Source organism: Cydia pomonella, chromosome 6 (genome assembly GCF_033807575.1).
Source record: "Cydia pomonella isolate Wapato2018A chromosome 6, ilCydPomo1, whole genome shotgun sequence".
Taxonomy (NCBI): Eukaryota; Metazoa; Arthropoda; class Insecta; order Lepidoptera; family Tortricidae; genus Cydia; species Cydia pomonella.
The window spans coordinates 8,088,212-8,115,802 of NC_084708.1; the positions used below are offsets into that span (position 1 = coordinate 8,088,212).

General features: G+C 34.7%; 1 protein-coding gene across 2 annotated transcripts in view; it reads right to left on the minus strand.

Moving 5' to 3' along the window:
* Positions 1–27,225, minus strand: part of LOC133518851 (protein windpipe) — a 44,723-nt gene extending 17,498 nt beyond the window's left edge. Inside the window, exons 1-2 of one of the 2 annotated variants that reach the window (XM_061852592.1) lie at positions 26,994–27,225; positions 2,830–2,878 (exon numbers count right to left, since the gene is read on the minus strand). The gene's annotated coding sequence lies outside the window, so the exon portion shown is untranslated. Of the gene's footprint in view, positions 1–1,331; positions 1,438–2,829; positions 2,879–26,993 lie in introns of those variants that run through there. The other variant, XM_061852593.1, reaches the window with a different exon arrangement.
* Between the last annotated feature and the right edge of the window lie 366 nt (positions 27,226–27,591).

Sequence of the window (27,591 nt, forward strand, 5' to 3'; positions counted from 1 at the left end):
CATTCGCAGTTTTAGTTGCTCGACCATGATGAAACCGCAATGTGCGACCATTTCAAAATCAAATTTCGGAAGCCGTGGCTAAACTTATAGGTTAGGAGTAAATGTAATCCTTGAGGGATTAAAATAAAATGCCTTTGATTATAACTAGGTACTTATATCATATATTTATTTAATCCTTGATTTCTGGGTTAAGAAATGCGATCATATAGTTAGTGAGCAACGTGGTTTGTTGAATTATTAGTCAACATAATCAAACATAATCAGTCATAAATGTACTGACTGGAATAGCTGACTGGTACTGTCAGCTATTTTCGTAAATATTTTTTTGCCACAGATTCATGATTAAATAATACTAATACTAAGTAATAAAACAAATCTTATTTTCTTGAACTGGCTCGACCCTCTTGCGATAATATTTATAAATAACTGTATGTCCATCTGATAAAAATGGGATTCTTTTCAGTATTATTTTTTTACGTGTCAAGCAATTATATAAATAATATTAATTATATTTCACTTACAAATACCAGCGAATATGGTTTCTTTTTGTGATAAGGTAATTGGCAAAGATTTAAAAGTCGGAATTTAGTTCTGTCAGTTGTACATACATATATGTTTTGACTTGGTTTAGATAAGTACTATGTCATACCGTAAAACCACCCAATATAGTCCGATACTATAGGTACCTATGATACAAAGTTTCAATACCAACGTTCTTTTCGGTTGTCTGATGTCCTTTCATTTAGGAAATTATTTTTCCTAAAATTGCGTCAGTAAAATAATGGTTAAATTTACAGGTTAATATTCTAATGAGTTTTGGAACATTGTTGGGACACTTTAGACTATTTGTGAGTTGTTTCGTACAAAAAAAAAACGCAAAGAAAAAGCTGTCACCTTGTGCATTGCATTGTATATCAAAATATTAGTTGGGTGAATTGCAAAAAAAATACGTAATTAAGCTTAGTTAAGAAGCAGTGATTAGTCTTAAGTTAAATGATTCAATTGTATAACGAAAATTAACCATGTAAATTCTATTGTATTGTATATATTGTACTTAATTCATACTCAGGTAAGTATATTGCATACGATAGACAGAATTTTATGTATATATGTACCTTAAATTGAAATGGCTTAATTGTCGTAACACAATGGAATCAATTTACTTTTGACTAATTATAAGGTCCTTAACTATGAACACATTTTTGCAATTTTTTGCAATTCACTCAGTTGATGCCGTGCATTGGCGTTGTCGCGTCAACGTATGCAAATTGTATTATGTTCATCGTTAGGGCAGATCTAAAATTACTTATAGTTAAAAAGAAAGAACTCACGTTATGTCTCAAAACATCAGCACTTCAACATCTTTGACATTTCGTCCACATATGTACCGCACAGACAACCAATGCACAACACATGGAACTTGAAACTCGTAAAGTTCCACTTCGCCACACTCAATGCTCGAGCACCTACAACCTACTCGCATCGGAATCCAACAACTGTTATCTAGTATAGATAAGATTTGTTAATCTCGATGACGCAATAGCAATGCGAACTGTTTATGGACTTTGGCTAGAACTAGACAATAGCGATGTTTGACGCAAAGTATTGTAGGTATGTCACTATTATCATTTACCTTATAATTACGAGTGTTTGAAAAGGGTTGAACAAACTGTGCTAAATGTAGGAAACGAAAGGAAAATACTTACTGTAAATCATTAATCATTATAGATATTTAATATTTATCGGTCAAAATCATCATCAAATTGCTTTGCCACTCTTATGGATAAAATGCAAATTTCTAATCAGTTTTTGAAGAATAAAGATTTAGGTAAGTTATAAGAGAAATAAGATTACTATACCATCATTTTATCCAATTATATAGCTATTGTATTGTAATGTTACAACAATTTTGACATCAATATTCACGATGTTTACAGTTTTAAATTCTACTACTTAATCACAGGTAGGTATTGCAAAGAATTGTCTTATATTTAACTCAGTCTAAAAACTAAATTAAACTGGTTCACTCACTTCAATAAGTAACAATTGAGCATCGATAATTGCCGCAGCTCAATTAAAATCAATTGTCTTTTCATTTCGCCCTATTGCGAACTTTGAAACGAGTGCATTTTATGATTATGAACTTGACTAAGCCATGTTTATTCTTGACGGATGTATTCTGACCTTAGTACTAAACCTTTGGACTACTGAGTGAGTAAGTAACTAATACATAATTACGCTGGACATGTAATTCGAGAGTTACTGTTTAATTACGAGAGTGTTTATATGCAACTTTTTCCTTTTTGACTCGGAACAGTAAACCGATAATTATTAATAAGTCCTATAGTGGCTGTAAGTTCAAATAATATTTATTTTATGAGGGTAATTTCCCTCGTTTTAATTTGGCGAGAAACGGATTTGTATAAAAAGGATCTCACCGTAACACATTACTGTCATCACACATTACGCCAATTACTCTCAAATGTGGGTAATACTGTTAATTTACTTTCCGCAATTAACACTTTCAGTGCCAACCCAAGCCTCTTAATTTCCATATTAAATGTATCCGCCTGGCAGGTTCTTGGCAACGATAGTATTAACATTATGCCACCAGCAACGTATTGAGATCAAAATATTTCACTCGTTTCTTTTAAATAATTAAACTTAACATCATTAAAAGTTTGATTTATAAAGTAAATTGAGGTGCAATTGTATGTTTAGTTCTTTAAAGGTACTTCTTATTTTAGCTCTTTGCAGTTGCTTACACTCTAAACTGTTGATGACAAAATAAAGACAGAACAATGATAAGGCTATGAATATTGTCCTTACCTTTAATAGACGAGCATTAGCAGCGTAGAGTCATCACCTTCATGCACTTCTGTAACAATACAAACGAAAATAAATGAATAAACTATCGTCAGTCACAAATATTTGATCCAGTAAACATATTATTAGTCCACAGAATAATCCCATCCTAAAAGGTATCGCCATTCAATCACTTTTTACGATGCGGTGAAACAATCATCGCCATACGCATACGGCCAATTACAGTACATACCTATATCAACAGCTGCAAAAATTGATCGGGTACAAGAAAAGAATGAAATATTCGCTTGAATCATCTCAGGCTTGGAATAAAAGAGGACAATGGCCCGACTGGCCCGAGCCCGAACAGCTGTTAGTAGCTCGGCGCACTATTATTACACAACATAGGTAAAACATCGTACGATACAAAGCGTCTTTCCGATTGGAGGATTACAGCAAGGAACCTGTCTCACCCACAGTCGCAAGGACGCACCTTTCGAGACGATATTTATCGCTATAGTCACTTTTTGCGACAACGGCTATATTGTCCAAGAAACAGAACAACGAATCGTCTGTGAGAAAATTATGAATCCAAGTAACGTAGTCACAGTGAAAGACTTGCAGTAATTTACAATCACAGTTCGCCATTCAGACCTCGGTATCGGAGCATAGGTTATCGAATAGATTGTACCAGCTTTATGAGCAGCCCGCGGCCATCTGGAGGCACATGCAGATTTTAAAATACGCAATTGTCGTATATCATGTTGGATTCAAATTTTTCAAATCCGAATGTGCCACCTACTATGGTGTCCCGTATAGAACATTCTTACCACTAAAAAGATTACTCGTGCCTCCTTGCCCTACTGGACAGCAATAACAAACCTCATTGTCCGTTTAACGAACAAGTGTCCCCGTTTCCTTTGACGATAAAAATGTAATAATTATATCACTTTAAAAAGGAAGTTATTGAATGAGTTCATTCAACAACTTCCGTATTTTCCAACTCTTTTTTTTTTATCTCGAAGTTCCAATTAGGTAATATTGAAAGAATAATGTACTTAAAATATTGGCATTAACTTTAAATGTCGCCGTATTTAACTTTTAATGGACCATCAGGGCGTTCCCTTCGTTGTCATCTCACTACCATGTATAGAAATAACATATGAAGCTATCTGTGACTCATACCGAAGAAACAATATGTCAAGGCTTTAAACTTAATGCGAATTCACCTGAAACGAAACTACATGACTTCCTTTACAAATAAGGTAATCGTGACTTACAATATGTCCAGTCAATATGCAAAGTAAACGCACGTCATATTCATAAATTGAATCTTTGACAAGGTTACAAAGTATGAGGTAACTGATAAGAACGGATTGACATTGATTTGACTCCGCGCTGTGTAAATATGTTTAGATGCATTTACTTATGCAGATAAGATAATTTTTAAACATACATATTTTGAGAGTAAAAATAAAAATAAAGTCATCTGTTGGATATTTATATTTTATCACTTACAATAATTTTCTAGTAAAATTGTATAATCTAGAACTCTGTTGCGAAAGTTCCCTGTTACTTGAACTGCAACCAATACAAAAATACCTACGAAAGGAAATGTTGAAGAGTTAGCCGTGTTTTTGTATTACTGTCGGTAAACTGCAATATTATATTTATCTACTATTATTTTATTTAGAAATTACCTTATCAACGTCACCAAGCCTGTAAATATTTCTTTGCAACCTCAACCAACTCATCATATTGTTACAGTGCCGATACGTTATACGATATAGAAATATCAGAATCTTTCTGACGTTAATAATATATAGAGACATATCATAAAAAGGAAACGTAAACTTGAAAAGGTATCTAGATGAATTCCGAATCGTGAAGGCGGATCTAATAAGACAGCGTGATCTTACATCGTTATAAGTTATCGCTCGTGAATCAATAACTTTTATATTTGACTTAACGGAGCATAACCTCGAGAGCGTCATAAACAAATTAATAAATATAACCATGGTCCGGTAGATGCCCTTACTTACTGCTCTTTATACAGTATCATCTAGTCTTGCCGGTAGTTAAAGTAACGGTACATACAAACCGCTGCAAATACCGTACGGGACATAAACCAAAAATAGCTATCTATTACAGTTCTCTTTGCGAAATTCGGACAAATTTTTATTCGTAATATTGCCTCTGCTACTATGCCAGCTAACTTAATTTAAGCAAACGCAGCGATAAAGACTTGAACAAACATCTGCGTCCTAATTACCTAGATGAAATTGTTGATTAATGTGTTCTGTCGTTTAGCACAATAGCTATATTGATAACTCTTTATGTAGCCTTGGTAAAGATTCATGATTCAGGCAATACGACACATTAGATAGAGATACGACAGCATCGGCCGGACCGTGACTTCAACCATTTCCGATTTACATTACTGCAAGGTTACGCAAAAATTGGCCAAATAAGGGACACGATTACCTCCGAAAACATGAAGACGTAAATTAAGCGCGCAGATATCTGGTAGAAGATAAAAGAAATATATAAGGGCTGCGTAAGGTTGGCCTGTTTTTTGAGTAGGGAAACAAGTTTACCATAATAATACGTTTCAATGAAATGGCCTTATAAAAATACCCTTAAAATATTATTGCATACGTATATGAAGATTCTTGTTTTAAATTGAAATATTTACTTAATCTTGAGAATATAATGGTCTTATAAATTTTAACTTTAAAAGTAGAGACAGTTGCAACATACATCTAGGCTAGCAACCATCTATCACACTTCCGTCTGGCACACTAAAGTCACAATGAATAGGAGTCGGTGGTCATTGACAGATGTGGAAGCGAGGTGAAAGTGTTTTAGCAAATAATGAGACCGTAGGTGGCATAATTGCAAATCTGTCTGTCATAAAGATCATGCTAATATTCAACGAATATAATTGCATGACCAAGTTTCGTAACAGCACAAGGTAAAGGATATATATATAATGAAACATTTAGATAATGTACAATAGAATATTGTTAGCAATGATAACAATATGTATGCAACGTTCGCTGTTTTCGGCAGTCAGATAATCAGCACTGCAAATATTTATGCAAATGAAAGCAAAAAAGAAGCCGATGATATATTTGTATTCACAGCTTGACTACCGAATCGGACGTCATTGCAGACGAATAGGTGAATGGGCTAGTTAGTAATCAAGATGTTGTTGATTTCAATTACCTGAACGTAATAATTGGCTCAAGCGACGTAATAAATCTACAAAAACATTTTATGATCCTAGCTATCATAAATAAGCCTTACAATGTATACTTTTTGCTTTTAACGCCTTGTCTGATGAGCTAAACTTGATTAAGATTTATAGAGACCGCATATGGAGTGTTAGGAAAAAAATACACGAGCCCTCTCCATTACTATGGAAAGCATTCCAACGGATAAGTTTTTATGGCAACTGTACTTAAAGTGTTCTGTGTGGAATCCTCCTGCTACTAATAGGTACGACTAGTATTCTTGCGAAAAAAATGGTTTGTTGGTAGATACATGTATCGCTCTCACGTTGCATATTGATTGCTTGTTTATCTCGAGGGATACGAAACGTGCGAAATTGGCAGTATTTGTGGTCGCTGTAGTTACGCATTGGTGCGTAAATTGCAAGCGAGTACATGTAATCTATCTGGCTAAGACTCATTAGCCAGCACGCAAGCCCGCCCGTCGTGGGAACTGCAAATGCACTATTTCTAGCTACATCTGCCCATACGCATTGGAACGGTTCAATTCGTCGAACGGGACAAAAACCATTAGCTTTTTTGTTTAGGGATCAGGTTTAATGTCATTTCTTGGTGGTCTTTGTTTAGATCAAAGTTTAGGGATTGTCCTAAACCCATGAACTCAAAATGGATTTCGATTCAAATTAAACATTTGTGATCCTTGGTGATGACTTCTAAAACACCGAGAGAATGCGGATATTTGTAATATTTATCGATAGGTATTATGAGTTTATCAGTGGCATAATAATTAAGTTATTTTACTTAAATTTAATATCTTAATGTGACTGCAGTCAAAACGATCTTATACGCAATTTATAATTTAAATCCCCTTAATTTATAAAAAAAGATAAATTTACTAATAGAAATATTTTAATCGCATTTCTTAACGGCAACTTTGTGAACAAAAAACGTCCGTTCGAAGTTATTCGAGGGGCGGTGCATAAAGGGACCTAAGAGCCGTAGTGTCGGAGGTCCTGTAAACATAATGCAAAGGAAACGGTTTTTTGTCCGGAGCGGGCGTCGGAGTGACGGGGCCAGGTAGGAATTTCTCTGCCCGATATTATCTTGGTTACTTACGGCAAACTCCACTATCTTCTAGCAGAGTGTTTGCATAAACATGGGTGACCTTACCGTTTGCATACGTGACTGCGATATATCTATTATAAATTTGTAGTAAGTGCGTTTATAAAGTACAAAATTTGTACCTTCTTTCTTCTTTTTACCCAGTGCTTCTCCGGAACCGTTCGAGCAGATTCTTTATCTATGGCTTTGTAGACAGATTGTTTGTACCGACACTTCTACATTGAATCCCTCCTGCGATAGTTCGTACTACACAAAACTTATATAATTCGCAAACTTCTGCATTTTTTGTGCAAAAATATACTGGTAATATGAGTATAAGCAATTTATCAACATACCTATTCCGTGACATGTTATTTGCATTGTTTTCAGGTCGTCCTTGGTATACTACGTCAACATTGACAAAAGCTTACTTCGTGTTTTTTCGACCCTAACACGCTCGGTCCCTAGGCGTATAATATTAATGTGTGCCACGGTACTTTAGACCTTGAATAGGAGTCGGGTCAACTGAATTCACGCGGGTTTAAATATTTATCGTGTTAAACAGACTTGCCGAATACGATTTGCTTCTATTACTTATATAAGCAAACGGTTTCAATTATGGATGACTAAATACGACTATAAGAAAGTAAATATATGACAATTTTAGAACAACATAATTAATCAAATATTTTTTGTACGACCGCAAACTTTAACTTTTGTCAACGTCAAAAATGTCATGTTTTATACACATCATTTGCGGTTTGAGTATTCCTGATCACAATTATACCTCATAAGTGGTAAAGACAAAAATGTCCTTAAATAGTTTATATATCGAATAGATTTCTCTAATTTGAAAAATACTTAAACCACAATCGATGATGACATTCTACAAATATGTGCTTGACGGAACTTTGAATGCAAATTCTTTAACAAATTGTAATTCCCCTTATAATAATTAGTTGACGCCACAGTTGTATTTAGATACATTGTGATGTTGATGCAATGCAATAATTCATTACACGTACCGAATCTAACTTGTGATGCAAACACACGCCTTTATCCGTGCGATAGACATCTGTTCCTACATAATTAGACACATTCAATGCTGCCTTAAAATATGCATAAATAATCATAATTAAAATTTGAACGGAAGTTTGAATTATTAGCATTACCGCCCAATCAGCTAACGCGTCTTAAGAGGCTAATGCAGACGTCAAGTGAGACTTATATCAAGCTGCGTCTACCGTCTAATAAACGTATTTTCTCTCGTTGTTAAAGACAAATAGTCTAGGTGAAGTTAATGGCAATTTTATGGCCTACGCGAAGCTGCATGCAGCCATAATGAGCTGTGTATGGCGGCTCGAGTAATGGACCTCATCAGTCCCCGTCTCGCGACTGGCTCCATACGTAATTAGCGAAAAGGCGAATGTCTCCACCGCCATTTTTGGTGACACTTTAGCCAAATACGCGCAGAGGTATGTCCACACAGACCAGAATAATTCTCTTTCCGTTATAACTGTCGCACCTCCAGGTCAAAGATCTGTGTTTTTAGTCACAATATTTTTCATTGGCTCAAAAATGTTCATATACACTTACTGAGGTTACGTATGTAAGGAGTCATTCGCGCGCATCGCTGAACTACTGACTTAAATAAAACTAGAAAGTCTTGCGATTGACTGCTCATTTACACTAGCGTCAATTTTGCAAAGAATAGATCTAATCATCTTACATCTCAATAGCTTTGATTACTTTTTATAAAGCAATCCATCCATGAACAAGGATAATACTTTTTTTTTATTACTAGCTATGTTTCACAACAAGTCTCGCACTTTCTAGCTGCTAATTTCCTGCGTTTACCGTTGAGAATAGATTCTTGGTCATAAACCTGGAAGTCCAATAATTCAGTGTCGCGATGTAGTCAAATGGCTATTTGTGAGATTTGATTCCTTGCTTTGGAAAGCAGGAATATGAAACGATTGGAGAGCGGCGCGGCGTGGGCGGTGGAGCGCATTGTCAAAGCAACGAAGATCTAGGTAATGGCTGAAGGCTGTAGCCATTTGTGAAACGACTGATCAGACGACAAATCAACAGGCAGCCACAGGCAGTGGTAATTGACTTCGTACCTACTTATAGAACAGGTTCCGTTGAATGAAATAAAATTCTAGGAACAACTTCAATTAGACATTATGATTCAAATAGGTACCTATTACAATTATAATATTGGAAATTTGCGACGCTACTCTGAGATAACACTGACCCTATCGTCATAAAAAAAGAGTAGAATCACGGCCGCTTCGTTTTACTAGCGATACAGTGGCACCATTCAGTGCGACATCGACAATTAAGAAATCACAATGCTAAGATAAGGTTACTTTCTAGAATTTACATAGCCATTAGTAATAAAAGAGCTGGCAAGAGCACTCAAAAGTAATTGTAAAGCTAGAGTCGTTACAGGACTGGTTGTAGGAACCAGTCGTGTCCTACGTCTCGCCCACAGCGAGTAGGCGACGCGATCGCCTCCGAGCATTCCTAGTATCCATGGCGTTCCTTGATCCCGCTGATGAGTCGGACACATAGACAGACCAGTGGAACTGTGGAGGGAAGACTAGGGAGCAATCAAAAAATTATTTTATATGTAACAGGTAGTTTTTACAAGTACAAATATAATAATTAACTAGTACTACAAACAAACACTACAAATACAGTCCACATATGAAGTAAAACTAAATCAAAAGTATAATTTAACAAATTATATGTACCAGAGCTAAAATAATCACCCGATTTAGATTAGATATCATGTCCTATATATAGCCAAGTCATATCATTAATATCCGTCACATAAATCTGAGAGGCATTTCACACTGGTACAGCGAGCTACACAGAAGTGTAGTCTTTCAGAATAAAGAATTCCATTCATAAAGTGGGTATGCCCTTTTGCAGCTGTTTGTACCCACGTCTTAAGTTGTTGTTTAATCGATTGGAATATCACCTAGGGCCCAGTCATATCCCTCATCCTAACGGAAAACATTTCTCATTATTAGCACGACATCTGTGGCGTTTCTAGATTTCCTAACACGGTTACTTGCCATCAATGCGTGGATAAGGCGGATGGAGGAATTTGTTTATCGATACCATTCCAAAAGTTACGATAACTTGCTCGTAGACAATAATGACCACATTTCTATGGAAGTCATGGAACAGAAGGTAATTACATTTTTCTCAGAAATTATATCTTATCGTTAACCCTTTACCAGGCTAAGGGAGATATATTTCCCACATACGGCACTTCAAACTTGTGTTCTATTTTCGATGAGTAAGACTGACATTCGATTTTCATTTTTGAACTGTCAGTCTGATAAAGGGTTAATGTGGACAGTTTTCCTAAAATTGTGCATACCGAAATAAGATGACTTGGTAATTGAAGAGAATCAACCTTAAAGTGCAATAAAACTCGACTTATAAATACCCTACGTAAAGTTACGAGTAGTTGGTTATTGTCGCACTCAACACCATCGTAAAGCTAAAAAGATACATAGTCTGTAAAATAAAGTTTCACTACTATGAAATTTAAAAACTCAATAAACAAGGAGGATAATGTCGAAGAAGACGTGAAAGAATAAATTAGATGAAGACCTGGAGTGTAATTTTTCTTTATCTGGTACGTCGAACAAAGCAAAGTGACAAGACCGAAAAGACAAGGAAAGCAGATAGAACTTTTGCGCAGAGTGAAAGAATGGAAATTGTCAAGTCGGCCAAATGTGTTTGTAAAATACTTGAGACGCGGTCGAACGATGTTCTAGCTTCACGTCAGGATAATTTAGGTAGAATATTTTAGCAATTTAAGTATGTAAACGCACGATTACTAACAAAAGCTTCAGGTATATGTTTGAGTAACTCTATAAACTACAACTGTTTACTTACAGAGGCGCACGCGCAAGCCACATTATAAACAATCCTTGGGATAAACTGGAAAATTGCTGCTGTAATTATAACTTGCGAGGATTGTATATTGTTCAGTACAAGTAGAAGTAAATTAAAGCGGGTATACTAAATTAGTAATAATTAAGGTACTAATACGTATCATGTGGTAAAAATCCAAGGAACACATGAGCGAAAAATACTGCAATACCACTTTATTGGACAGCTGCCTGTTAGTTGTAAAAGAACTGAATAAGACGTGTTAGATGACAATGTTCAAAATTAGAAAAAAAAACATACAGGCATTTAACGATTCAATGGAGAATGTAAGCTACTTCTCAACTGAATATCGAGCTGTGTATAAACCAAGTGAACCAACTACCTTTATAACTTACATTATAAGGTTATTTTGAATGTTTTATGTATGTTACTAACACATATTATATGGGTTATGTCTAAAATAAATGATTATTTAATTGATTTTAATAACAATTATTTTATTTTATTCGAGGACATTAGCTATTGTCAGCGTCTTAATAATACAAATAAATGCTTTATAGTTTATAATGACAATTAATGCGTACTCGTATAATGCAGTCATTCTCCAGATATGTGCCTGCTTCTAAACTCCGTCAAACTATACTAAATTATGAAAAGTTTGACGGGGTTGAGTCTGACCGCAGTCATATAATTTGAGAATGGATGAAGTTTACAAAACGCCCGATTTCTGTTTTATAGTTTCTGTCAAGGTTACATTGTAATTGCGACTGCAGCAGGATTGCTGATACAACGTTGCCGCAGCGGGAAACAGGCAGTGTCTCTGTCGATTTCCTTGTAAAATGAGTGACAGGTTGAACGGTTCTAATCGCGACGTCATCGTCAATGCGAAAACACCAGTAGGTAACGCAATTTATCAATGAAATAGACAATTACGCCGTCCATTTACCGCGGCTTCAGCGCTGCTGCAGTCACAATTCAATAGTAACCCTTAGTGTAAAACAATACGCCCGCGTCCATTTAAGTAAAACATTATGACAGCTAGATAAAAATAATTTCAAGATTAGCTTAGTGTCAGATTGAAATATAAATCTTTTTTAGGGTTCCGTAGCCAAATGGCAAAAAACGGAACCCTTATAGATTCGTCATGTCCGTCTGTCTGTCCGATTATGTCACAGCCACTTTTTTTTATAGAATGGTGTTCGAAATGAATCTAACCTTATGTAAATAAAAACTGGTAGATTTAAATTATATGAATATGTTAATATATCAAAACATTTGACCCATACTTACGTTTTATCTCAATTCTCCCTCTCCACTATTAACGTAAGGTGAGCAAGTGATAAAATTCATTTAATTGTTTACCGTTTACCCTATTGCCGTGCAATAAAGTCAAAGTGTAATTCGGTTTTTATATTCTAGATACCATAATAGACAGTGTTATTTATATATAATATTTTATTATACATAATTTGCTACCCAACACACCCAATCTCCCCAATCAACCTGTCATTCTACTACAAATCCAGACAACTATATACTGATTAACCAACCGAACTGGCCGGCCGGCAACCAAAGCAGCAGGTCAAAAAGCACGATACAGTTATATATTTGCGAAAAAATAATCTTGTAAATACGAGCATTTTATATAAATATTTAAATCAACCAATAATTGACTATGATGGCAGTCGAGGTAGTTTAGTTACTCATTAAGAAAATCATTATGGTTGACTCATTTAACAGTAAAGATTTGTTGTATTTTTAGTATTCGTACAGTCGGCGTCAAATACCTAGTAACAACCAAAGTAGCCAAATAGTTCGGTACACCATATATTTAGTATGGTGTACCGAACTATTTGGCCACGTTGACTGCTACGGAGTATTTGACGCTGATTGTACCAATACTAAAAGGCCTATAATACGGTTTGTGTTTCCATTTTTTTTTGTTAAGATGATGCCATGGCCATTTTCAACTGCATTTAATAGGTAAATATATTTTTATTTTTTTCAGTTATGGTCTTTGTACCTTAATGCCAACGTCTAATTGGTGGTTTTGAACAACTCAAGAATCAAATAACATAAATAACTAAACATTTAGTAAACAATATTATTACATAAATAATAAAAAGGATCTCAGTCCTTCCCGGAAATATTGGCTCTGCGAACAATAAGAAACAGACGCTGTATACTTATAGTTACTTGGTTTTTATTATATAAGTTGTTCATCCCAAAGTTAGACGTTTCATTGCACTCTTGCATCTCATCGTTTGGAAATTCTTAGGGACTGGTCCATTTCTTAGTAAACAGGTCGATCATACTAGAAAGATCCGGGGTCACTCTCAAGATAAGACTGGGTCAGGATGAGATGAGTATTGAGTACCTATTCGAACAGACGCCTGAGATCAGCAGTTCAGTTTGATAATAATGACGGCCTTAAATAAAATTCTTAGTAATATAAAAAGGTACACATTAGCAACACATTCACATTAACAGAAGCTCAGGTAGCCCATAGTTGCCTTTGGAATCTTGCAGCTGATTGCGTATACAAGATGCCAATCGTTAACGCCCCATGGCGATCGAAACGCAACTGTCTCTGTCGCACTAATATGAAAGAGCGATAGAGGGTGGCACCCTGTTTTATAGACAGAAGTTTCATAGATTTTCGTTTCTCAGAAATTGTTTCATATATTATTTGGTTCATAAATTTTCAGTTCCAATATTATTGTTTCATAGAATATTTAGTTCGTTGAAACATATTTTATAGACATCCAGTTCAAAGTATATTATTTTTCAAACTTTTTAATTTATAAACTTATCAAACAGTACAATTATGTTTCATGTATTTTTATTTCTTAAACATTGATTTCATAGATTGTTGTTTCATAGAAACTGTTTCATATAATATTTAGTTCGAGTAATTTCTTTTCAAATATTATTTCGGAACTTTTACACTACATTTAAATTTATTAAGCAGAAGCTACAGATTTCATTGATTGTTGATGCACAGGAATTGTTAGAGATTGATAAAATGAGAAACAACATTCTATGAATATGCAGGCTTTGAAACAAGTGTTATCCAAACTAATTACAGCTCTGAAAAATGATCATTCTATGAAATGAAAATATGAGAAACATTTTCTATGAACCAATATTCTGCGAAAATGTAGTCTATGAAACAACGTACAACCGCGATATAGAGAGATACTACGGCGCATGAACGATTGGCATCTTGTTTACGCACCTTGCTGTAGAGTGGTTGTGGATTCCCTCAATTTTAATGATCAAAATGGCTCTCAAGCAGATTTATAATAACACGAGAGTGAGTCTACGCTATCAATTACTGCATATTTCGAGTTCTACAAACTCCTTGTGTTTTTGCTTCAGATCGACTCTGCGAGTCGCGCGCCGCCTCGTCTCTGAATCTTGATCAGTACGGAAGACGCCATTTGGACCTTATATGGAAAAGACGGGCCCAAGCTAGTATTCCTAGTATTCTAGTAAGATAAAAGTCGCCTCTTAACAAGCAAAATAATGAATACTATTCGGCGAAGCCCGTTAAGTTTTATAAAATTTTTGTGTTGGGGTTAATTGCCAAAGCTTGTGCGTGTTGCGTTTTTATTGCATTTTTATCAAAAGCTGCCACAAAAAATATCATAAATATTATCTAAATTAAATTCCTAACGTTCCAAATTACTAATTTTTAATTAGATAGGGAAACGCTCGATATATTTTTTCTCCACCGACCTGACAGACTCCTATCACAAAAAAATAATTGTGTGAATAGAGAGAATAGGAAATTGAAATTGTATTAAATAATGGGCGAGTATATAAATAAGATACTTTATTTTTTCCCAGATTTCATTAATTCGGATATACGTATACTGTTTCAGTGCATCGCAATGGTACGAGGTGAAGGTTAAGTAGTAAAAAGTTCTATCTGAGCTTTTCTATTTGTTTGTTTTTGTGTATTGCTACTGCTTCATTCAGTCATGGATATAGGTACGATTCTTATCAATTGAACAATAAGGTACGTGTGTAGTTAATGCTATGCGCGTTCACACGGTTTTTATACACCCTGTTCAATTTTTGAAAGTGTAAGTGTGCTGTCAAGGTGTCTTTGTTGCTTCGGAGTGCAACGAACTGTCAAAAGTCATCGTAGCCCAACTGTCAAAGAATCCATTGTTCAGTGTCATGGGAGTGAGGCGTATATTGACTTCTCAATCAATCCCTGCTGTGTAAGTAACCATTAGTTACACTTCACAGCAGGAGAGTGATTGGAGAATATGTCTTTCTAATTAAAATAATTGTGTTCATATTTGTCTTCGAGTCTTAATCAAAGGTAACAAGACATCCTTTGTTATTATTTAATTGAACCTCTAATAACATCTATGGACATATTAATCAAAATAGTGCATTACTCGAAATAGTGCATTAGCCGTTTCCCCATGCACAATATACTCGTATGTGCAGATTTTTTTTGTGGTTGTACCGCATTTGTATAAAAATCAAATTATAAATTAATATATACGTTTTTAATTCATTCTGAGCTTCTGATGCAACCTCTAGTAGGTACGATTCTGCAAGCGCAACTTATCTTATCAATAAATAATTAAACATCGACATTGATAGAATACATATACCTATATGAATTAGGTACTTATAACTTAGTAACAAAATATAGACGGAATTATGTGTGGTAGAAGGGAAAGATTCAACCCCGATAGCCGTGCCGTAAGACATGCGGCTTCCAAAGAGGAGATTGAGTTGAAACCCCGGCTTGTCCAATGAGTTTCTCGGAACAACTGATACTCTAGAAACAATGAGTCTTTAAGTAATTATGAAACTATCGAAAGAATGAGTCCCTCGGAAAATCTAATTTAATATTTAATCTATCTGTAAATTTTCGGCGGAGGATAGATTTTATAATACCGGTACATGCACCAATTCTTAAAATAGTTTGTTATACTGTCATAAACCATGACAGTGCTTGATAATTATAATACAAATAATTTTCCAGGCTAAATATAGCATCACGTGTTTGTCCCAACTCCTCGCCGGTCTCAAGTCTTCCACCGATGCCTTATTAAAAATACAATAACGAGCTGTTAACGTTTACGTTCTACACTGAGCGTGTCTGAAATGATAACTAAGATAAGAGGATAGGACATGCTTTCGAATAAAAAACAATCTGCAAGCAAAAAATATTGTTATCTATTACTATACTCTCAATTATGCATAAACTGTTTTCAGATGTTCAGTTGTTTATCGGTGCAACAATAACCACATACAACAGCCGGAAGAACCACTGGAAAACTCAGTCAATTATTTCACGTATTCTCGCGCAATATATTCCAAAATTCAAACTTGTTTTCCAACGTTTCTTACGCATGTGTGTGTAGGGCAGATCATAGGTATCAGGGCGGTGATATGCTGTGCCCCGCGGTCAGGCAGTAATTAAATGACACGTTTTATGACCGACAACACGAGCACGGCATGCTTTCATCACCTAATTTATGCCGTTTAAAATGCATATCAAAACAATTATCTATGGCATGTTGTTTTAAGGAGTATAAAACCATAATAAGTAGTAGGTTATGAATTATGATTATTTAGATAAGTGTTTAACGAACGCATGTACCTATTACTGGTAGCATAGTTTCTATAACCTTATAGAAAATATGTTATTCGAAGGTTCGAAGAAAATACTTCATATTTTATGATTTACAGTAAACACAAACAAAGGTATTAAACATAAACTCATATTTAAATTATGGATGGCTTACCCAAACTATAAATTTTACAATACATATTCATATTAAATTTTAATTTATTTGTTATGAATGCAGAATAGAATTGAAAGAGTTGCCCAAATCGTGCTTGGCTTTAATTTCCATACCTACTCCATATTGCTAATTAGACCTTCTGTATCACATTTTAGGCTATTGCTTCAATATCAGAGTGAATGATTTTAATCAGAGTGAATGATTTTAAACTAAATATTGATAACAAAATTATAGATTCTAATTTAGAAGTAGCTACAGAATTTGAAAATTTTTTCACTGACGTACCAGTTTTCACAACTAAGGATTTAAATTCATCACCCTCATCTACTGTTACTCTATTAAAAGATAACGCCCTAGAGTGTTGTGGAGATTTTCATTTTGAACGTGTTTGTACCTCCGATGTAGTAAAGGCGTTTAATTCGGTTAATGTCAAAAAAACGAATGACCTCTGGGGAGTCTCTGTCCATACTGTCAAATCCTTAGTAGAAATTATAGCGCCTGACTTAGTAATTATATTTAACAACAGTGTTGATTGCGGCGAGTTTCCTGATTTAATGAAACATAGTAAAATAACTCCTTTATTTAAATCGGGTAGCAACTCTGACCCCACTAACTTTAGACCGATATCTGTGCTACCAACGTTCAGTAAGATTTTTGAAAAATTAATTCTTTCTCAATTAGTACGACATTTTAACGTCAATAATTTAATGCATAATAAGCAGTTTGGTTTTACACGGGGTCGCTCGACAACCGATGCTGGTGTTGAGCTAATTAAGCATATCTTCGATGCCTGGGAGGAGTCACGAGATGCTATAGGTATCTTCTGTGATTTGTCTAAGGCCTTCGACTGCGTTTGTCATGAAACATTAATCAGGAAACTACACTATTATGGAGTTAGAGGAGCGGCACTGGATTTACTTAAGTCCTACTTAAATGGTAGAATACAAAGGGTCGATGTGAATGGACAGCGATCACCGGGGTCATTGGTCTCTATGGGTGTACCACAGGGGTCAATATTGGGACCTTTCCTGTTCCTTATCTACATAAATGACTTGCCATTCCTTGTAAAGACCCACCATGATATAGTATTGTTTGCAGACGACACTTCACTTATTTTCAAAGTCAAACGACAGCAACAAGCTTACAATGATGTAAACGATGCTATTTCTAAAGTAGTAAACTGGTTCAATGTTAATAATTTATTGTTAAATGAGAATAAGACTAAATGTATTAAGTTTGTCACTAGTAATGTAAGGCATGTACAAACAAGTGTCATTGTGAAGGATGAGGAATTGGAATTAGTTGATAGTACAGTTTTTCTTGGTATAACTTTAGATTCTAAACTCCAGTGGGGTCCCCATATTGCTACTCTTTCGAATAGACTGAGTTCTGCAGCTTTTGCAGTAAGCAAAATCCGTCAGTTAACTGATGTCAAAACAGCTCGATTAGTATATTTTAGTTACTTCCATAGCATTATGTCATATGGTATTTTACTGTGGGGTGGTGCTTCAGAGATAAATACCATTTTTGTTCTGCAGAAGAGGGCTATTCGAGCAATATATAAAATGAACCATAGAGACTCACTGAGAGATAAATTTAAGGAAATTGACATCATGACAGTGCACTGTCAATACATTTATGAGAATATTCTGTATGTGCATAAAAATATTGCCGATTTTAAGAAAAATTGTGACATTCATAATATTAATACTAGAAATAAACATAAGCTCGCCGTGCCCTTCACTCGGCTCCATAAAATTAAAAAATCATTCATGGGTAATTGTGTGAGATTTTATAATAAACTTCCAAACCATATTACTGAGTTACCAATTAATAAATTTAAGAATCATGTAAAGCGTAAACTAATTTCTAAAGCTTATTATACCACACAAGACTACATGAATGATAAAACAACGTGGGATTAATTGTGATTCGAAATGATTAATTATTTATTATATTTGAATAATGATGATGAAATGGATATTCCAATGCATGTATTTCCTTTGTTGTTTTTATTATATTTGTTTGACATTTAGAATTTATTCTAGAAACAATCTAGACTAGTATTTTTTATACATTTTTTTTTTGTATGACTGTATTTTGTGAAAGTTTTAGTATTAAATTTGATCTATGAATTATATTCATTAGTATTATATATGGAATAATATTTACAACATCAATAAATTGCTCTGATAATTAGATTAAGATAATTATATGTAATACTGTATTACTGTCTTACTATTCATAAGTGCTTGTTGCTAGGCCTACATGAATAAAGTATATTTGAATTGAATTGAATTGAATTATCTTGGTTCAACACAAAACAAAATACCCAAAACTGTGATAACATTTTCACGTTCCTTTAAAAAACTGTACAATGTTATACCTAATAATTTACACTTTTCCTATTCGATAACGTTGTTCGCTCAGAAACCGATAAGTTATCTTATTATGAATCTGGTTAAATATTTATGTTCTTAATTAATTTGTTGTTCCCAGGCCAATTCGATAAATATTTAATTTTAACTTGATACTGTAACCACACGTAGGTATCGACAGTAGATAGGTAAACCAAAATGATAAGAATATGACCACCTTAAGGCACTGCAATTGCACCACAAATAAATTTAAACCAATAATATATAATAACATAAAAAAATATCACGAGCCATTTATCGAAACAGTGAAAAAATATCATAGTTCAATTATTGTGGTAGGTCTAAGTGAAAAGTTGTCTGAAATAGAAAACTCATAAAAACAATTTATTCTTAAAACAAACCTTGGCTACCTTGTAGGATATCGTAGTCGTCGTAGGTTATCGAGGTTTCACGTAAAAAAACGTTACTTTTAAACCTTTTTCTTAAAAGGTAACTGTCTACAAAAAGCCAAACAGCTAGACAGGCAAGTTAAGGGTGTGAACGTATACAGTGTACCTATTCCGTAAAAGGTTTGGATAGAAAATGGAATTATGGTAAAAGATTCACTTATTTTCTCGTACCAACTTCAGGACAATAAAATATTTTTTCTACTCGTCGACTGTAATGGTTGAATTATAATTTCGAATACCAACCTGTAATTGCGTGCTTTCTATGTATGGGCTCCCAACTCAACTATAATATTCATAAGCAAACGCTGTAGTCACATATAATGATATTTACCAATCGTAGCGCCGCGACCTAGTGGAAAAGACACCAACGCGCGACTATTTCAAGAGTAATATTCATATATATATTACGCAAACGTTTATATATTTTGTACTACTGAGCCTACCTAATTTTTTTATTATTTAGATTTTATAGCAGAAAAAGTATTACTTTAGATGACTCGTAGAAAAAGTATTGTATACAATAGTTATATAATCAAGCTTTTCAATCTCTTCATTAGGCCACTCAGCGAGCTTCGTTGCCTAAATACAGCACTGAAAAGCTCTCTGTTATATCATAATTGTATAAAGTAGGTACTATAATGTTTTTCATTTTACAAAACGTTAAGTTTATTATGTAATTATTCAACGTACCTTCAATTCATCACGACAATAAACGTCCGTTATCGTGACTCCTGACTTCATTTTTTTCGCATCCTCGGCACACGTCTACACATTAGTATGCAGCTACGAAACTACAAAATCATAGTTACACGAATTTCTATGCATTATTAACAAACAATAGCCAGTCTTTGTTTTTCTAAGTTGGCGAGATGCGCCGGCGCAGTGCATCGCTCTCATTAAATATGGTAATAATTTATTGTCATCTGACACAATGGGCAGAGCCACAATAGCTTCTGTGTCGCACATGGCCTATTTGACACAACGTGTGGACACACCTTTACCCACTAGCATGCCCTATTTACGCATGTGAATAAGTTTATTTTGAACCAATCACGCATAACGATTAGAAATGAACCATTGATAAACTGATGACCCTAGAAAAGTAACTAGCTTTCTTTTTTACTGCTTTCTTACCTAATAAGTGTTTCAGATTGTTAATAGGTTACGTGTACATACAAACATCAAAAATGTCAACAAAATATAAATTAGAACATAAACACTTATTGTTGGTTGCCAACAATTTAATTAGCAATCTTGAAGCCTTTTTCTAGGGTCTTCAGCGATTCGAATCCAGAGTTCTTGACTTTCGCTCGTTAGAAAAAAAAACATGAACATAGATCTAAAATGAACTTTCTTCTTCTTCCTCGCGTTGTGTGGCATTTTGCCACGGCTCATGGGAGCCTGGGGTCCGCTTGACAACTAATCCCAAGATTTGGCGTACCTACGTCCGTGACCTTCAAACCCAGAGGGTAAACTAGGCCTTGTTGGGATTAGTCCGGTTTCCTCACGATGTTTTCCTTCACCGAAAAGCGACTGGTAAATATCAAATGATATTTCGTACATAAATTCCGAAAAACTCATTGGTACGAGCTGGGGTTTGAACTCGCGACCTCCTGATTGAAAGTCACATGGTCTTACCGCTAGGCCACCAGCGCTTCAAGTATAGATCTAAAATGCACTTAAAAAAATTATAATACATTTTGCACAAAAACTAAAATATGAACCCTATTTCTAAAAATGAACTATATTATACTAGAGGGAACTAAGCGATTACTTTTTTAATATCTCGCTCAAGCTTACGCTCAGTGAGAGTGAGAGAAGAACACGCACCAACTGAGCCTTAATTAAACAGTCAAACCAGAATGCGATGTACGTTCCTTACTACCATAATTTTATATTTTTTCTGTGAATAAAATACATTATGGTTATTTTTTTTATAGTAATATTATAATATACATAGTCCTTCATAATCGGATGACAAAATCATGACTACATATAGTCAGCGTGGCTAAATCCCAGCTACCACTTAGTCTACTTAGCTATAAGTAGGTACATTACGCAAACTAGATTAACAAGATAAATGTCTATGCTGTATAATATTTCGAAACAGCCAGCTCAGAACAAATTGCAGATTAATAGACTAGCATTATTCACGGAGGGAAGACCCAATGACACCATTTTTTTGCACACACGAGTTTTGATACAGATTCGCAGTGGGGGTGAAAGTAGGTGCACTTTCACTGCGAATAAATGCGAAAAAAGCAATGCGAGACTTATCTCGGTTAATCTTGCTTTTAATTCGCAATGCCAATGCAACTGCACGATAAATTGTCGGAATATTGCAAAATATGATGGGAGTAAATGTCATTCTCGACACCTCTTTCTTAATCAAAACCGGTTGATGCATGAATTTGATTCGGAAATAATCCCAACTCCAGAGCGATTTGTTAGTATAAAAATGTAAAGAAGGATGTGACGTCTCCAATCCCATAGAATGATAAGACCCCGAAAGTTTTTTCGAGCGTTTCTTAACTTAAGAAGGATGTGACATTTAAAAATGTAAATAATTCGTCACACTCTGACATCTGCGCTTATCATCGATCATGCTGTTTGCTTAAGTCGGGCTATCGAATGCAAACAAATAGAGACCGCGGCCGGTAAAACGTCCCACTTCGTCGCTTCCCATAAGGACGCCTTGACAGGTTATTCGTATACAGATACAAGCAAATCTTGTCCTTGTGGCAAGCGTCAAAGTGGGACGTTTTGCCTTATGTCTAAAGGTAGAATCGGAGTAGTGAGAACAACATCCTTTATTGGAGGATTGGAGTTCGGTTCATCGACATCGCAAAGTAAATCGTGAGAAATTGAAAAAAAGAAGCACCACAGAAAAATATAATTCATGTTTTATAAATATTTTTTTTTGTACTTACTACAGTACAAAAAAAAAGATACATCTTTTTTTATAAGAAAATAAAAACATAATACTTAATTGAATTCTTAATTCTTGAGTCATGTCATATTAGAACTATTATGACATGAGTCACGAAGTAAGAAGACCAAATATTATATTTTTAATTAAATGCTCTACACATAAATAATTGTGTGTAAATCATTAGTATACGGAAAGTCCACTTTCTCAGAGCGAAGAATTTGTCCACAAATTAATTTTCCTATAGGTTAGCTTTTAATTTTGTAGACATAACCTCATTAGTGTTAATGAGAAATCTTTCAAACTAACCCCATTCTTTAGGTCAACTGCAAGTTATTCCCGCTGTCAACACGTGCCGAACCAGTTCGGCTACTTAATTCATCTTTTTTGTTTCGACAGTTTCTAGTATATCTTGAACTCTAGCTTCTTAACTATTTAGCGCTAAAGAAGATCACCGTTTTGGTTGTGAAGCTTGTGAACTATTCTTCACATTTCCAAATATTTCTTCTTTCGTTTAGGCGTATTTGAAAACGAAAATCTAATAGGATGCAATATTTCTGTTAGCATATGGTCATTAACAGGTCTGGTACCTTTTAAAGTTGCCCTCACTTGCATACTGATTGTGAAATTATTTAATTTTTTAATCTTCTTATTTCATTTATTATTTTATGTGTGACTGTAATGTGAGATCATTAGTTGAAAACAATTCAGTCACTGCGTTATTTTGGCGAGTTACTCATACTGTTACTGATTGGCGAGTTACTGATATTTTTAATTTCATGAAAATTTTAAGATAATACGGAAATATTGTATGGTGTACCAAATCATAGTTTATTGTTGTTTACGGAATTAAAATTGTACACCGATAGTTTATATTGTGTGCATTATTCAGCAATGCTCGTATGTTGTAAGCGGAATTATTAAATTGCTACACGAATAATAATATTGCTGACGATTTCTACAGCTGTGTCGTTTTGCACTTGCAGTCAGTTTAGTGTTGTTTGAATGCCTTTTAAGATTTTTTAAGTACAATAAAAAATATCGCTTTCATACATTGCCATTATTCTCTTTTTCTACATTTTCTACGTTTCCAAATGTGATCTATAGTTATTTTGTTCTTTATACCTATTCATGCTAGGCCTAAGGCACTTTATTAAAAATAAAAATAAATCTACATTTTAATCCTTAATAAATTAATAATAGTCGAGTCACCATTTTCACTTCAACAAACAAATCAATTAGTACCCTTAATTATTTACTCATCAAAAGGAAAGGTTGTATTTAGCAACCTAATTTAGCTTACTAAGTAAAAGCGATTATACTTTCCTTAATGAAGTGGCTCGAAACTTAGACTAAAGGTGTAACACAAACCTAAATGTGTTCCATAAGATAAGGTGCTATCACGATTTACTTAATTATATTTCTTCTGTCACGTACATTTTTCCTCGTTTTAATAAAAATCGTTGAAGCTGAAAGATAAGAGAGTTTTACTTTTCTATCACGTTTTTTTCTGGATTATGCGAATTAGTGTAGATAGGTGGGCTAATATAGCCACCAAGTGGATACCAGTAGATAAGCGTGGGCGGGGCAGGCCCAGGAGTAGATAGCGAGACGACTTTGACACTTTCCTTCCAATTGGCCGGAAGAAACACAAAATCGGGAGTACCAGGGGATAAGCGTTTGCCCAGCAGTGGGAAAGTCAATAAGACTGTTAAAAAGATATGTAAATTAATTTTTGATTCCTCCAGTCCGATCTCCTATCATAATTTTCAAACTTCCCCAAGGCTAATCAGAGTGTGGCCAATGTGGCCTAGGTAAGTGGAGCTAGGAAATTGCGCGCCGCCGGTGGCCGCTAATCCAAGCTTCGCTAATCGCTTCTATTACCGTAATGGCGACGCTTCTGCTGCTATATTTTCATTGCTTACTCGAGTATTTGCCTCGGAAAAACTATTATAACTGGAGCTAGGATATCGCCCCGATGTTGCTACATTATATTGCTGATCGCTTATTACGCTTATACGCTTTTATTATGCCGTCTTAACCTGTACTGAATTTAACGAGTGATAGCAAAGAGAATTTGAAATAGAGGTGGATTGTCAAAGAAAATTTTATAGCCACAGTAAATTTACTGCCATCTTTCGACACATGATTAAAACTTTTAGAAAACCATTTGACTTTGATCCTTATTCTTTCACTGATATGTGTTAAATTTGTTAAATATCAAAAAGTGGATCAAAGGCCAAAGGTATGGCAGCATCGTTCCGAGTGCCATACCTTTAGTTGTGCCCAGTAAGATGGCACCACTTTTAGATATTTTACAAATTTAACACATATCAGTGAAATAATAAGGATCAAAGTCAAATGGCGTAAATTTACATGGCTACAAAGTTTTCTTTCACAATATACCTCTATTTCAAATTCTCTTTGGTGATAGCGCGTCGAACGCTTGCACCCTCAATAAGCAATGTGAATGGAGCTGCTGCGCGCTGTCTATGGTAATGACTGCACGGTCACTTGTCAGAAAGAGAGTAATTAACCTTTTTTGTGGCCCTGTAAGTTGATCGCGAGGTAAGGGTGGTAATCCTACCATATTCGATGATGTCCAATGTAATTATCTCAACAGCTACCTTTAATTCGAACTTAAGTATTTTGATAACCATTAGAAATTCATTACCCAGTTGGTTTTTTTAACTTTGTGCTGTGCGAAGTGCGGTTTAACCCATAAAAGACCAAAGTAACTAACTAAAAAAACTAATATAAAAATTGCATTGGAAATCGTATAAGAAAATGCCCGATTTATGACACATTTTAAACATTGTAACATTTAACACAATCTATTTTTATTCTAATTCTTTTTTTTTCAAAACTAAGCACCAGTTATACTAAATACGACAAATAACGTAGTTTCTTGCATACTGTAATAAATTAAAACCGAAATTTTAACCTTAATTGTTTTATTATTGATGTATAACGATTACTGCTATTATTAATTAGGGTAGGATTTTATTTATATTAGATAGGAAGTGCAAGATGGCGCCAGTAATACTGGGTCTGTGGAACATAAACAAGTTATCGCTGTAGCTTTTTAAATATGGTCGTTAAACTTTGATTAAGTTAATCCTAGAGGTAAAGTCGACTTTCTTTGCAAGATATACTTATATCGATCATTCATTTGTCTGCTTGCACTTAGAGGGGGAGGAAGCTTAGAAGCTGAAGCCTTGCTTAAAAGTATCTGAGTCCCTGCATTAAAAAAAAAATAGGTTCCTAACTAAAACAATCCTCATTGGGCTCAATAGCCTCCGAAAAAAAATCCTGGATGGATCATGATATGGCCATGACATAGGTAGCGATGTCACGAACTACTAACAAATAAAGTTGATTTACCTACTCCGTTTTGAACACCAAAACCTGCATTTAAACGCTAATATTTTCAGTTAGGTTAGGTTAGTAGGTGTTTTGTTATTTATATTTTATTTAAACTGAGCGCGTAAATAAAACGAAAAAACCTATCCAAAGAAAGCGAAAAAGGTAAATGTAGGTACAAGTTATTATACGTATAGGTAACTAGCTATTTAATGTGTACTTTTTTAGCGGTTGTAAGTGTAATAAAAATGCCATCAAAAACATAGCTTGTAAAAAAAACAAGTCTCGCAACCTCATGTTGTTTTATACATAAAAAAATTGAAACTTAAACTTAAATAAAGAAAATAGAATCATAAATTGTATTGTAGCCATACGTAACGTAAGCAATCAATTTTATTCATTAGATTTACAACCGGATTTACTTCTTTTGAAGTCGTCACACAGTAATTACTTATAAGTTAGCTCGCTATTGACCCCTTTAACTGATACGATACGATATCAGCATGTAAGGTTACCGTGTCAAGACAAGGCAAAGTACGACCATCACTACCATCAGTCATCTAAACCACTACATTACCATTATAGAGTTACCTGTCTAGCATACTCATAAAATAAGGTAGGTACATGTAACATAAAAGTATTAGGACGTTACGAAAATGATGTAAACCTTGAAAACTTGTTTTGTCATTGTACGTAACCGGCGTTCAGCAAATTTAACACTATAGTAAGTAATTACTAAAATAATAATAAAAAATACATGAATAACAGTATCAGAAACTGTTACATAGTTTCAGTTGTATTATCTAGTGAAACTTTAAACTAGGTACATACATCACGTTTCAACTTAGATATGTCATTTTTAGAAATGCCGGTAGTTCATTGCTTCAAATTGTCTTTTTTTCTGTCGACTAGGAATATATTATTAAATTATTATAATATGTAAGTATACACAACCTATTATTTTGTTATTTTATTTGATTTATTATTTAAGTAGGAAAGATTTTCCCATTCATAGATAATTTCAAAAAAAATCTTACCTCGTGTACTGTGCAACTGATTATTTAAAAAGATCAGTCGTATCGTTCCGGTCGTTCGGTGAAATTAGCGTCCTCCCGAAAAATCGGGTTCACTGCTCACAGCACTGTCACTTCGTCACGCGGGTATCACGCCACGACCGTCCGTGGGACGGCGGCGTGTCGACAGATCGGCGGGTTGGTGTGGACTGATCGAGTCGTCCGACTCGACGCGGCCTAGCCGGAGCAATGCACGCGCGCAAACTGCAACTTCGCTCCTAACCAAACTAGACACGACTATAGAACCAACCATCCTTGGCTAAAATTGACTACATACTTAATTTTCTCTTTAAGAACACCCACATAAGCTTCATAAACTCAGGTACGTTGTCGTATAGTTAGTTTGTTCTTCAAGTGACATTAAAATAACGTTTAATATTTTTAGAATTTGACAGAGTTGTAGAAATTTACCTAACCTCATTTCTGTTTACCTACCTACCTACTTTTTACGTTCATACTACAACAAAATTTATTTAACAATTGTAAATTTCTATCTGAGAGTCAGTCAGACGTAAAAGCGTTTTTAGAAACGTAAGTAAGTCATGCGACACGTGCACGTAAC